The sequence below is a fragment of the Lissotriton helveticus genome, chromosome 2_1, assembly GCF_964261635.1.
Source record: "Lissotriton helveticus chromosome 2_1, aLisHel1.1, whole genome shotgun sequence".
Classification (NCBI taxonomy): domain Eukaryota; kingdom Metazoa; phylum Chordata; class Amphibia; order Caudata; family Salamandridae; genus Lissotriton; species Lissotriton helveticus.
This window is the reverse complement of record NC_136059.1, coordinates 501898785-501912968: the sequence shown is the minus strand read 5'-3', so window position 1 is coordinate 501912968 and position 14184 is coordinate 501898785.

The window sequence follows — 14184 nt, the reverse complement described above, 5'->3', positions numbered from 1 at the left end:
ACATAGGTCACCCCTAAGTTAAGTCCTGGATAGCCCATGGGCAGGATGAAGTGTATGTAAAAAGTGGGATATGTAATTTAAAGTTTAACATGTCATGGTAGGGCAATACTGTCCAATTCGGTTTTCACTGCTGCAAGGCCTATCTACCCCATCAGATAACAGTGGGACTGACTTTTTACAGTTTAGATCGGAGAATCAAATTTATTGTCACTGGAGTCACAATTTAAAAATACAACTTATGGTGACGTTGGAATTTAAACTGTAGTTCTGAAAATGCCACTTATAGTAAGTTGGCGTTTTATTACTTAAACCATTTAGTGCTTTTCTGTCTGTGTCTGGAATACACATCTGGGGTGGGTGACAGCTGGCTTCCTGCTTTCCCTCTAGACAGCTACAGACAAAGGAAGGGTAGGTGTGACTGCCTGGTCACCTGCATGTTAATGGGTCATCCTAAGCAGGAGGAGAGGGAGGAGATGGCACTCTGTACCTGAAAGGGCTGGGTCCTATCCCCACACAAAGGATCGCATACCCTCCTGGAGTGAGTCTGGTGCCAGGGCAGGAAGGGCAGGGGCTTGTGCACTTCAATGCAATTCCTTTCAAGTCACCCTGCTTCAAAGGCCAAATGGGGTATAAGGACTGAGCCTCTGACTCCAACAAGTTGGAACACTGCTAGAACTGAGGACATTCTGACAGAAAGAAGAGCTGCTGTGCTATAGGAAGGACTGCCACTCTTCGAAACTGCCTTGCTATGTCGGTCTGCTTCACGCTGATTGCTGTGCTGTAGGAGGAACTGCCACTTTGATAACTGCTTTCCTGTGTTGGCCTGCTGCCTCTTGCATGAAAGTAAGATGGACTAGACTTGCTCACTAGATCATTGAGCCTAAGTTTCTTCAAGGGCTTGTTGGCTTACCTCCTGTGGTCGAAGTCTCTGTGTTATCAAAAACTTTACCTTTCATCTTCAACCCGGCACATGGACTTTACTTGCTGTAAGTCTTGCCCTGCCAAGTGGTGCCAATCCACTCCAGGGCCCTTGCAAGTGAGTTTAAAGTGCTGCATTTGCCAAAAACTTGCACATCTATGCCCCATAGATGTGCAAGAGCATCACCTCTGGAATCACTGCACTGGAACCAATGTATCGCTGCCACTGCTTGAAGAAGATCATCACATCTCTCCTCTAATGTGGATTAAGCCGGTGCAGCACCTTTGAAGCCACCACACTCCAGAATCAACGTTTCACCCAAGGAACCAACGGAACACCACTAATGCATTTCTTGCTGCAACCAGGATCTGGCATGTGCTCCATTGCGGGTGACCGGAACACTAGGGGTAGGCAGTGAACTTCGCTCGGTTGGGGGTGCTTGCAAAAAGTGTTTTACTCCACGCTCCACTTGGAACACAGAGTTCAGGAAAAAAACATGCACACAGCAGCCCCTGAAGAACCCATAAGTGTATATAGAGACATTGCTTCAAACTCCCAGGCACGTGCACATTATTAGCTACGTCACACATTGGCCTCTTCTAAACCTGGCAGCCAGCCTGAGGCCTATTTACATCCACTTTGGAATAGGCTTTGCTCTCTGGGGGGCTGCCTGGCAGCAAAGCATCCACTCGAGTCACCAGAGCAGGAGCATCCATCAGAGCAGGGCAGCTTCAGGCACTGCAGGTAAGTGGGTTTCAACCCTCCAGCAGTGCTGGCCCTTCCAGCCCAGGGGCCACACACCAGGAGGGGCTGGAGCGCTGGGGTACGATGCAGTGCAAATTAATGCAACAGTGAAGCTTAAAAAACACTCATGGAAATGCAAATAATTAGCATCAAAGTAAGGTGTTTGTGTGTTTGAGAGTCCATCTGTGTGAGATGTGTGTGCATGTCTGCCATTGTGTTCGTTTTCGAGTACATCAGCTAATGTGTGCATGTTTGAGGGTGTGCCTATCTATATATTTGTATGTTTCACAAGAAGGTGTGTGTGTAAGTGGAGAGAATGTGTGGGTGCATCAATGCACATGTCTACACTATTTTATATGCGATCTGCAGGACAGAACACACGCTTGAATCCTAGGCGGGATGACTCAGCCTTTCACTATCTGAGGCTGATTATGCGCGTTATGTCTATTTCAGCCTTGTGTAGTCGCACTCGCAAGTCGGGATCGTAAGACTGCCTAACAGTGCCAACATTCTTGGTGCTCGATTGCGGTTCCTTTGTAGACAGGGCTCGAGCTCCCAGAAGGTGTCCTCCGAGCCCTAACAAAACTTCCACTGATAGCAGATGCAGCAGGGCAGGGAGGTGCACTGAGCGGCCTCCAGCGCACTCTGAGGAGCTGGAGGTAGAAACTTGAGCTGTACTGGTGGAATGCTAGGGTGGAAATAATGGGAGAGGGGATGGCAAAGGAGGGAGCCTTCTAGCTTTTCTGTGTGTGGTCGGGCCACCAAGATCCCTTGGGTATGTATGCAATGATGAGTACCCACTCTTCCTCATTCGCTCACATACACCACTGGGAGTGGTAAAGAATAGGAACAAACTGCTTTGGGCATCACTTTGCCTCCCAGTGTCGTAGGGAAGCCACTATTTTATACTGTGTTTAATTTGTCTCCAGTAGAGCAATTAAGGACTTTAAACCAGGGCAGAGCAGAACTTCTCTGAATTCCACAGAGGTTTTTTGCAACTCCGAGGAATTCAGCATAGTGCAAATCCGCAAGCTCTGCCCACATCTACTGAACAATTGACTTTGTCCCAGTCCAGCACGACCACCGCACCCCTTTAAGCACTATTTGCTTCTAAGAGCTATGTTTGCACCTATTCCTTAAAAAATCTGTATCTTGACTTTTACTTAGTAGATTTTTGTCATTTTGCTCTTGTTGTGTTCTGAATATAATAATCTAGGTATTAAAACTGGTATGTAGTCTTCTTGTCGTGTTTTCACTATGTTACTCTGTGTCTTGTGTACTAATACTTCACACATTGTCTCTTACATTAAGCCTGCCTGCTATGTGTCAAGCTACCGGAGGGTGAGCACAAGTGGATTTTTGCTGAGTACCTGACTTACCCTGACTAGGATTGTGGTTCCTGCTTGGACAGGGTGTATACTGTGCCAACCAGAAACCTTTTCCTAACAGAAACTTTAGGCAAGGATTGCCTCCTTCTGTTTCTGAGCTGTGCTGTCTGAAAATAAATCACTAGCTCTAAGAAATATTGGGTTAAAAGAATTCAATTTCCGCAATCCCCGTCATCCTCAACATTGATTTCTCAAGAACATGAAATACAGATCTCTCTTCCGCCCACAATGGCACTGTGACACCCAACAGCTTCATAAGTATTAGACTTGGAAATCTTTGATGGATTTTTTTCTACGATGTAGACTGATACTGTTGCAAAACATGGGATCAAAACAAGCATAACAGTTAGACTTTAGATACTGCCACTTCTTAATGTTTCATGTTGAAAACATTTTCCAAATTCAAATACTAATGGTGTGCAAAATTCCTCAGAATTGTAAATTTTGGAAATTGTAAATGCCTTGACTTTAACAGGCAACATATTCTGTTTCTAAAAAAAGGCACAGATGTATGGCTTTGTTTTTTAACGAGCTGGCTTGTGATTGAAGCCCCATCTTTGCACTACTAAAGACTGAATGATGGTTCTCAAATAAACTTATCTTCTTCTTAGTCTTGTGGAACTGTGACTGTTTTGATGCGGGGATTCCCTGGTGCCATATCATGAAGAGCTGCACTAGCCCAGCACATAACCAAACACCAACTTTCAAGTTAGTTATATGTATGAAGTTTAGACACTTCGGGGCAGATTTACAAGTCCCTTGTGCCACTTTTGCGTCACTTTTAACATGGGATAAGTGACGTAAAAGTGGTGCATGGGGCTTGTAAATCTGCCCCCCATATGCAAAGAACAGGTGCTGGGCTGTGCCTGAGTCAGCACATCCGTGCTTAATATGGTCTCTGATTGTTTGGCACTCTTGAGCAGCCGCGGCCCATGGAGGGAGTTGCGGTGGGGCAGAAAGGCGGGAGCAGGGGTGCTAAATACCGGAATATGGATAATTGAAGGTAAGTAAAGAATTCAATTAATAAAACAAATTTCGTAGCGCGCCCTGCATCGCAAAATGCGATGCAGTGGGCTCTACGAAATTAAACGAGTACGCTTTACCATCAGTAAACAAATGAACTAAGAAATTCAATACCACTGTAGAAGAGTGTTGGGAATTGGGTTACTGGTTGAAGAGGGTGGAAGACCACCCTAAGGCTGACAGGTCTAACACGAGGCAAGCATAGATTCAAAGTATTTCTTCTGAAATCAGTGAAATCTAAACAATCCGCTGCATTTATCAATTGAGTGAGAGTCATTTGATTGTATTTGTAATGCAAGTGATACCGATGACTGCCTATCCTTCCTCGGCAAGGTTTGGAATATCCCATGAAACTCTGAAATCTTCCATTCCAGGTTGTCTCACTAAATCACAAGGTTTATTGGACCTTCAGAAATCTATAGCATGTTGAGGTAACTATAATGGAGTGTCCAACACCAAGTCTCTCCTGACATGAACTACATTCCTTTGACTCATTGAGACTAGAGCAAGTACAACCCCCATATCATGACTATGTTGAAAGGAGATCGTCCAAGGATGTAGGACCTGTAGCTGGTCTTCAATTGTAGAATGTCTGAAGACTTTAGTTGAGATGGCAAGTAAAAATTACCATTAGAAGAGGGCACAAAGTGTGTTAGGATGTACAAAAACACACCACAGTGGATCCTAAGGTTTGTTAAGTTGTGCACATTTTCAGAGTCCAGTCACTCTTGTACCACAAACAGTTGGAGTGCTGATCAGCCTCTGCTCTTGAAAGCCTGAGGAAAATGCTCTGTCAAAGTTATCTTGTTTTCCAGTTATACACGCCTAAAAGGTATTGCTATGTACACTATATTCTTTAACATCGAGCCCTCAACCAGTTTTATTCAGTTTTAGTTTTGCAGGTATATTGTACATCTGCAGAAGAAAGCAGTAGTTCACTCTATTCTTCAGCATTTTTACAGCGAAAATACCTCTAAACAGTTCTGAGCAGTCTTAATGCAACTAGCTGTCGTCTAAAAATCGCTTTTTTGCTGTGGTAAAGTTCAACATTTGCTATTCCACCATAATATCACCAACAACATATCATGATACAAGAATATTACTATAAAAATATTAAGATATAGTCAACTTAATATCCCAGGCAAGAATATCCTTTTTAAGTAGTTTTTTAAATAGTGCTGTAAATAATATTCTTTAAAATATTGTTGTATTTTACATCATTGTTTTATGTTATTGTTGTGTGCATATGTTTTATTGTTAGTTTTTAAAATGAGATGAAATATTTAGCAGTGGGATGTGTGCTTTATAAGTGGGATGTAGGGTTTCTGGGAAAATTGGGTGCGTAGTATTCAAAATGTAACATTTATTTATTTAGGTGTTTTAATTGTTCATGTTTCAAAAAATTTAATATATATATAACTTATTAGATTTAGTTAAATGTCTTGTTTATTTGTTTTACAAATTGTAATTAGGTGTGTTTAATCATTTATATTTTATTATATTTTGAACATGTGATTAATGTTCTGGAGGTGTTTGTATTTATTTATGGGATGTTTATATATTGTTGATATCTTTTTTCCTGTTAGCTAATAATTGTTCTTTAAAAAAGAATTCAATTTAATTTAGATGTTTATATATTCTACATTATTGCAATTTATTATTAAATATATAAGTTGAAAAATATTAATTTCCTTTGCATTTAGATTTTACAAAAAACAATGTAAAGGACACATATTCTAATTTGTATTAATATTACTCTTAATGTTTTTGTAGCAAAGTAATACTGCATTTCTTTATTTTCAATTTGTTTGCAGTAATAAGAAACATATTAAATATTTTATTTGTATTATATTTTTTGTTTATAAATATTTTGGTTTTATTGTTTACATTTAAAAGTGTTTTATTAGTTTGGTTATATTTGTCAATGTTTTCTAGTATATCAAACACATATTTATTTTGAAAGTAGATTTTTAGCAATGTATTTTGTATTGGATGGGAAAAATGTAATTTAAATGTTTCAAATTTTCCCAAGTGTGGCTTATATGGGAATAGTGGGTATGGTAAACTTACACCACTGAAAGCCATATGTTCTCCCCAGTGTGGCTAAGTTTGAAGTGGAAATAGTAAATATACATCCCTCAAAGAACAGCACTTTCACCAATGTGGTTCATTTTGGAGTGGGAATAGTGAATGCAGGGTATCATCATTATCCTAAAGTTCCTTCAATGGAATTGAGTCAACTTTCCACTGCAGTGATGGTTTTGCTTGTTGCACCATAGTACTATCATAAACATTAAACCATGTATTTACAAAGCAGAAAAATAGGGAAGTTATTTTTTGTTCATGCATTTGATAGTATGAAGATTCTAAAAATAGATTACAATGTTTTGTTGCTTCAGTTATATGCTAGTGCAACTTATATTTTTTTTCATTGCCTAAATCAGCAGTTCTGGAGTATTCTACATTTAATGAAACATAATGAATCAGACTTATCTCCGGGACTACACTATTTGTTTTTCATAGATGTATACATGTGCATACAGTTAATGTATGCTGTATATATTTGTGGGCCCTTTACTACGTATCTTTCTTTTCTCAAAGGATCAAGCCTTTTATAGATTAATGTGTGGAGTAATAACTTCGATGATGTCTTCACTGATATAATCAATGATGCCATTTAAACATGTCATGAGTGATGTAATATGAGCGATCATAAGCAGTGCATGGTGGGCGTGCAAGGTATAGTTAACTCACAGAAGTATAACTGGTGAATTTCAGTGTTTTTTTGTTTATTTAAGCATTATGTTTTCACTTGTTTCCACACTGAAGTATGACAATACTTTAACCATTGATTTTTTTCATTTCATTACTGGGATTCTTTTAATGTTAGGAAAGATCAGATTTTCTATTTAACCTTTGCTTGTTTCAGTGAATTTTTAATATGTTTAAACATCTTCAGTGAACATTGCAACTGCGCACAGCTTTAGACCACTCACAGCAGGGGTTTGACACAGGCCAACACTCTGCTGATGTCCACCCTACCACAGTCAGAACCCCTGTAGTCAACTTGCTGCCTCTGGCCTTGCTTTCCTCCAGCTAGCTCTCGGTTCTCCATTTGCATGCCCTTTCTCTACCTCCTGCACTCTGTGATCCAATTGCTGCCCATGCCTCTTCCTGCACGTCCTCCATTATTCATCTGATTGGCCTGCCCCCTCTCTTCTACTCTATGTGATTAGTTTCCTGCCCCTACCCCCACACCACTGTTTATTCTTTTGTGCTGCCACTTCCCCTCTCACTTGCCCTCCACAGTTACCTTGTGGTACCTGCCCTGACCATCCACCTGCCCTCTGTTGTCTGAGTACTTGCCTCTCCCTTCTCCCCTGCAAGGTCCACTATACTGACACTCCCACTCTCACTTGCCTTCTGTGGTAAGCTTGCTGTCCCTGCCTCTGAACCAACCCTTGCCCTCCAATGCCCGAGTACATGTCCATGCCCTCCTGCTTGGCCTCTGTGCTTAGCTTTCTGTCCCTTCCCTGCTTTCCCCTCTCTTCTGATGTCCATGCGCATGCTCCTGCAACTACCCGCTTGCCCTCTATGTTCCATTAAGCTGCCCATGCCCTACCTGCCTGCATAGTGTGGTATGTAGGGCTGCCACTGTTCCTACCACCTGCATATCATGGTCAGCTCCTTGCCCCTTCCCCCTCCACCCTTCCTTCCATTGTCCAAGCCCATGCCCCTATCCCCCCTCCCTCCTGCCCTTCATGGTGGTGCCCCTCAAACCTGCCGTCCAAGGTCCTTTGTGCTGCCACTTCCTCTCTTGCCTACATCTGTTATCTGAGACCAGCATTTACACCCTTGCTTCTCTTCTCCATGGTCATTTGTTCATGCCCTTGTCCTCTGTTGTGCTTCTACTAATGCTCCTGTATGTTTTGCATGGTATGTTAGACTGCCATTGCCCTTTCTACCTGTCCTGCCTGGTCATCTTGCTGCACCTGCCTCTTTCTCTGTATCACCTTTTCTCCATTGTCTGTGTGTACCCCTGTCCCCTCCTTGCCCTCCACGGTTTCGTTTGTGCCACTGCCCCTTCCACCTGCCCTGCTTGGTCACCTTGCTGCCTTTGTCTGTCCTCCTGCCTTCCATTGTTTGCTTGCATGCTCCTGCCCCTAACACTTGACCTTGTGCTGTCACTGCCCTCCCACCTGCCCTATGTGGTCTATTGTGCTTGCATTTCTGAAGTTATCTTATTGGAATCAAAACTGTAAAACATATATGAACAAAATGAGAGGGATCTTTTTCTCACAGAAATACAGGTCAGTGCTCTGAAAAGCTAAAATGAGAACACATTTTCTGAGTTCTCAATTAGCGAAAAAGAGCATTTAAAATAGTTACTATTTTTATGTGTTTTATTCAATTGGTCACTTGATTAATTTTTGCACAAGTTACTTAAAAAATATCCACTCGCCTGCCCCCAGGGCCCAACATACCTCATGTATTTCCTTTTTATTTTTATCACAGATTCATGGATTCACATGAATTTGCTGTATAATTTTAAAGGAAATGTTGTTACCCCTGCTAGGTGGCCCCGTTGCGAGCAACTCACCAGTATGAGGAGGGCAGGCTATCCCTACCATGCACCCATACACCTTTTTGTAACCTTTTTTATGGACAGAGGACTGTGTCTCTGTATCTTAAAATGGCTGACACCATTTATTTGTTGATGCTGTGGCAATCAATCAGATCTTATCTTAGGATCTGTTGGCTCAGCGGATCCTATGCAGTTTGACATATCTTTGTTTTTTTTTAACCTTAAAATCTCTTAAACTACTAAAAAGAATACTATAGAGTTTTTGAGAAATTGAGGCTAATGATGCATAGATAACTGGACTATTGGCGTGCTCTGCTTGCCCAATTTAAAGGGGCAGGCCAATCCTGATTGGTTGATCACAACCTGAACAATATATTGTGGCAGCCTTTACAGGACTCAGGGACAGGGTGTATGTGTCCTGAAAATGAATTATAAATATGCAGGAGGGCTGGAACATTGGCCCCAAAGTTCCCCTTATGATCGGCTGACCACACAATGGATAACATGTTGTGCAGCCAATACAGGACTCTGGGTCATTGTAGTAAATGACAGGTTTTGAGGCTCACAAAAGAAAGGAGCACATGTAAAGTGTGATAACAGATTTTAATCACAATATAAATCAATTGTTGCCGATTCCGTACTAATTTTTGGAATATCTCTGTAAAATGTTGATGCTGGGATTTTATGAACCATGTTTTCTCTCATGATTTTCTCATAGAGGTTATGGAAATTGTTCCAGATGATAAAATGAACATATTTTCTGTACATTCAAACTATTTCCCTCAGCCATGTGAGAATAAAGTTTGACATACTGAGTGAAACATATACTTCCAAAGCAGCTGCAGCCTGTTTGTCAGTTGATTGCTTTGTGTTCTACTGCATCCTCCCAAAGTGTTCTGATGAACAGCTAGAGCTCTAACATTCTTATATATGACAAAAGTGTGGCAGATTTGAATTCCTCCTGATTGAATCAGTACAACCTAAAATATTTCCTTTAGAAATGAATAGAATGATGGGCTTCGTTTTGTCATAGAAACTGTGCTTTAGAAAGCAAAATTAGGACACATTTTCTATGAGTTCTTAAATATTTCCTCATCCATTTCAGATGAAGTTCTGAAACAGAGACACATACTTACAACACCAGCATCAGCCTGCCATTTAACTCCCTAGTGATCAACTGCAGATTTACCACTGTTTTAATGAGCAACTAGAGTGACAACAATCTATAGTTATCTAAAGTGATGACACACCAGGCCACCATCTTGATAGAATCAAAGCTCTAAAACTGGAAAATGTTCTACTGAGGACACTGCAGTACATGAATAAATAAAGTAGCTTGACAACAATAAAAACTCACATAATGCTGCTAGAGGAAAGTAGCAAAAATGTAGAAATGGTGATCAAACTGAGAGGGATCTTTTTCTTACAGAAATTCGGGATTGTGCTCTAAACAGCTATCATGTCGACACATTTTCTGAGTTCTCAATCAGCAAAAAAGGCCTTTAATATAGTTGCTATTTTTATAACTTGTGGCCAATTTATAAGCATGCAGCCCAGCTCCAGAAGTCTCAAAGGATCCCAAAGACCCGTGTCCCAGCGTCAATATACGTTAAAAGAGGTTCCCATCCGGAGTACATTTTGACCCAGAAACCCCATCACCTGGGGCTTACAAGGGTTAGTGCGGACCCAACCTGGGCAGCTGTATGATATACAATGTTGGGAGTTGTGGGGGACAGGGATTCCAGCTGCCCACCTACTGCCCCCAAACTGCAGCAATTCTGGGTAAAGTGGGAGCTGACTTTGATCCCACATAGCAGGAGCAGGTTTTTTCTCTGCTCCAGCTGGGCATGAGCAATCTCTGTTATCCTGCTTGCAAGTGTGTGTGCAGGGAACAAATGTGTACTCCCACCCTGAGGGAGCTTTTCTGCAACTCCCACAGGGTGGGAGCATACACGTGTTCCTTGACCACGAGAGCAAGGACAGTGAACCAGTGTTGTGGGGGTGGACTCCTTGAGGCACAATCATCGAGTTGGTCCTTGGAGATGGAGTCTCAGGAAATTTTGAGGCTCGGGCAGGGGAGCTGCAGACACCCCTACCCTTAATTTGAAGTTTGGCACTGAGTGATGGGCATTCTAGGTCCTTCCAACGCATGGGAGGGACCTTCTGAGGTTCAGGGAAGGGGTGCTTTTAACTAAAAGTGGCCCCAGGGGATGGGGTCCCAGGGGCCTGATAAAGATTCAGGGAGTGAGACCTTGTGTCTCCCCCTTTTAAGTAAATGCACCCCCGGGTATGGGGTACCTAGAGCCTGATAAAATCTCGGGGAGAGGGGAGCAAATAACACTTTGATGGAATTGCAGCGTGGGGTCATCACGGCCAGAAAAAAGCTTGAGGAGCCAAATACAATATAGATGGATGTCCCCCCTTTGCAATATGATGACAATTCCAATTTCCAAATCCCATACGATCTGCACAGTAGATGAGAAGCAGCCCAAGCCTCTTTGAACAGCCCAATGACAACCCACCAAAGGAGCTGTGAGATTCTCGTTGAAGGATCCAAGAACAGACTGTCAGAGGCCAGGATAAATTTGAAGCGATGTTTATTAAGTGGAAATGAAGATCCCATCCATCCCCAAACAACTTGGATAGCAACTGCCCTTACACTTCAAACTTAAACATTCCAGACCCACCTATGACACAATGACCTGACAGAGATGACATTACATTGTCACTATGACCCCCCTCTTAGGTTCCAAGACCAGTTACCACAGGAGCATGAAGTGATTTGGAACTCCAGGAAAGAGCTAAAAAGAGTCGACCGTGGAAATCAAGAGATAAACAGGAGAAAGTTGGAGCCAAATGTCGAACAGCTCGGAAACTGGATAAGCTAAGACAGTGGCCCTGAGGAACACTATGGATCTGTGCAGGGTAATTAGACATAGATTATAGCATTTAAAGGACATGGAGCATAACTCCCTCTGATTTCCAGATCAAGGAGGAATCGCAGTCTGCTCTTTATCTGACTCTAAATACAGAGGTGAGAGATCCCAACCAAGGCTTCTTATGATCAACTGGACGGCAATGTGTAAGCACGTTAGGTCAACTTGTTGAGCTGATGAGCTTCGTGTACCTTTGTTTGTATTGGTGAGATGGGGGGCTATGTCTCAGCTGGGGGAAGTATAGGAGCCCTTAGGGAGGGGGATGGCAGGTCACATTGTGGCTTATCACCATGAAGGGGAATGTGCTGGTTCAACTTCTCATTGAGTTGGAATTATTCAGGGACAGAAGAGGAGGGTGTGGGGGGAGATGGGGATGGGGTGAGGCCCTCCTGGGGCTGGCTTCTAAGTGTGTTTTGATATCTGCAATAATATTATGGGTAAAACCAGGCTTTACTCAGCATTCATTCAAGCTTGATCTGAAATATCACACTAGGCACACAATACCCCACTTTCCACCCTATGGTTAAAGTAATCATGTGAAGTGTTGGGTTTAACGACACACAATTTGGAGAGAGAAGCAGAAAGTTGTTCTGGAGGTGATTTGCCTCAAAGGGGCCCAAATGAGAACAAGCAACACCCATTTTATGGATATAGTCTCTACCCTGCTTAGTACCATGCAGCAATGGCTAACAAACAATTAAGGGTCATGGCTGGGATACATAAGCCTTTCTCTATGAAGTATTGCTGAACAAATGTGGCTCCATAGAAGGGGACTAGGTCTATTTCTAAGGTAGATATAAGGGCAGTCCATTAGATATCCTCAGTGGCTACATCTCGAATCAAGTTCAAGAACAGCATATACCCAGCCTTGTAACTAAGATTAAGAAATAGGCCCCAGGAAATCTTTTCTGGGTGGGAGATTTGATCATTACATCAGAGGCACTTCTGGACAGACACCCCCATGACCAATACACCCAGGGAATGCTCTCCCAGGAGACACAGCCACCATAGGGAGACATGGGCCTAGTCAGCCTGTGGAGTGTCAAACACCCAGATTTTTCTCACATTTTCATAGGTTTTGTTCTCAGGTTGGCCTACTGTTGGGCACCAAGGCGCAGTCTAACAACACTGCAATCTCCATTAAGCATGGCACCATAGCGAACTCTGAGCATTCATTGATAGTTTGGGAAGGGCACATTCAATAGGAGAAGGTTAGGGTGACTACCTAGAAACTTGATAAAACCCTCCATTGGGATCTTCTCAGCCAGCAGGCACTGAGGGAAACCATTAATAGCTACTTTGACGAGAATATTCTGGGGAGAGCTTCCCCCGGAATGTTCTGGGATGAATTAAAGGCAGTCTTTAGAGACAAATACAATGGACCCTACAGCGTAAAGTGGGCACTTCACATAAAAGCTCACTGAAAGCTGAGCTTAAAGTAGCAACAGAACACCATATCAGACAAGCTTTTTAAAGGCTCAGCTGCAAATGATATCGCTGAAAGGGCTGATTTATCTACTGGTTAAGGTGAAAGAGCAAAAAGCAAAGTTATACCTTCGTCAAAGAGTCTATGAACCTGCTAATAAAATATGCCTCTTACTGGCCAGGAGGCTCCAACAAAGGAAAGCAGCAAATATCGTCTTGATTTTGTTGGGAAATGAGAGACAAAGTCTTACTGACAATACTGAGAAAAGTGACACCTGTAGGGATTAATAGACAGCTCTCTGCTCTGAGGAACCAGTATCCATTGATGACGTAAATGCCTATCTCAAAGAGGCCAATCTCAATGAATATTGAAGGCTAATGCAGCCAGTTTAGAAGAATTGATCACTGGGGAAGAGGTCCTTCACACAATATCGGCTATGCATCCTTATATGGCCCCTGGGCTGGATGGGCTCACCAATCAAAATTTTATAAACACTTTGCACTGCTATTCAATTCCATTTTGCAATCGTTAATGGTCCCGGCATTGATGTCAGTAGCGAATTTCACCCTCCTTCACAAGATGGGCAAACCAACAAATAAATGATAGTCTCATAGGCCAATAGCACTTTTGAATGCGAATATTAAGATTTTTATGAATGGGCTGGCAATAAATTGTTGTCCCACCTACCCTACCTTATTGGCCCTGATTAGTCAGGTTTTATCCTACAGAGACAGGCTGATCATCAAAAAACAGTAAGAACCATCTAGCCAGAGACCATATAGCCTCCTTTCTGGCCAACCGCTCCCAATCTGTGAAACTTGGTACTTTTTACTTGCCCACATCCTGTGGAGTTCCCCAGGGATCATCGCTAAGTCCAACACTATTTAACATCTATGTGTCGGACTTAGCGAGGGTCATAAAAGCCTATGAGTTGAGTCTGACCACCTATGCAGACGACACCCAACTGCTGTTGGCAGTCCATAAGAATGGTTGGTCAGTTGCATCAATATTCCAGGAGGCTATGCTAGCCATGGGTTCCTGGATGCTGATGAACTGCCTAAAATTAAATTCGGATAAGACAGAGGTGAGGACCTTTGGCAACCTGTCTCCGGTATGGTCTGACAATTGGTGGCCCACTGACTTCGGCACCGGCACCGGTTGCC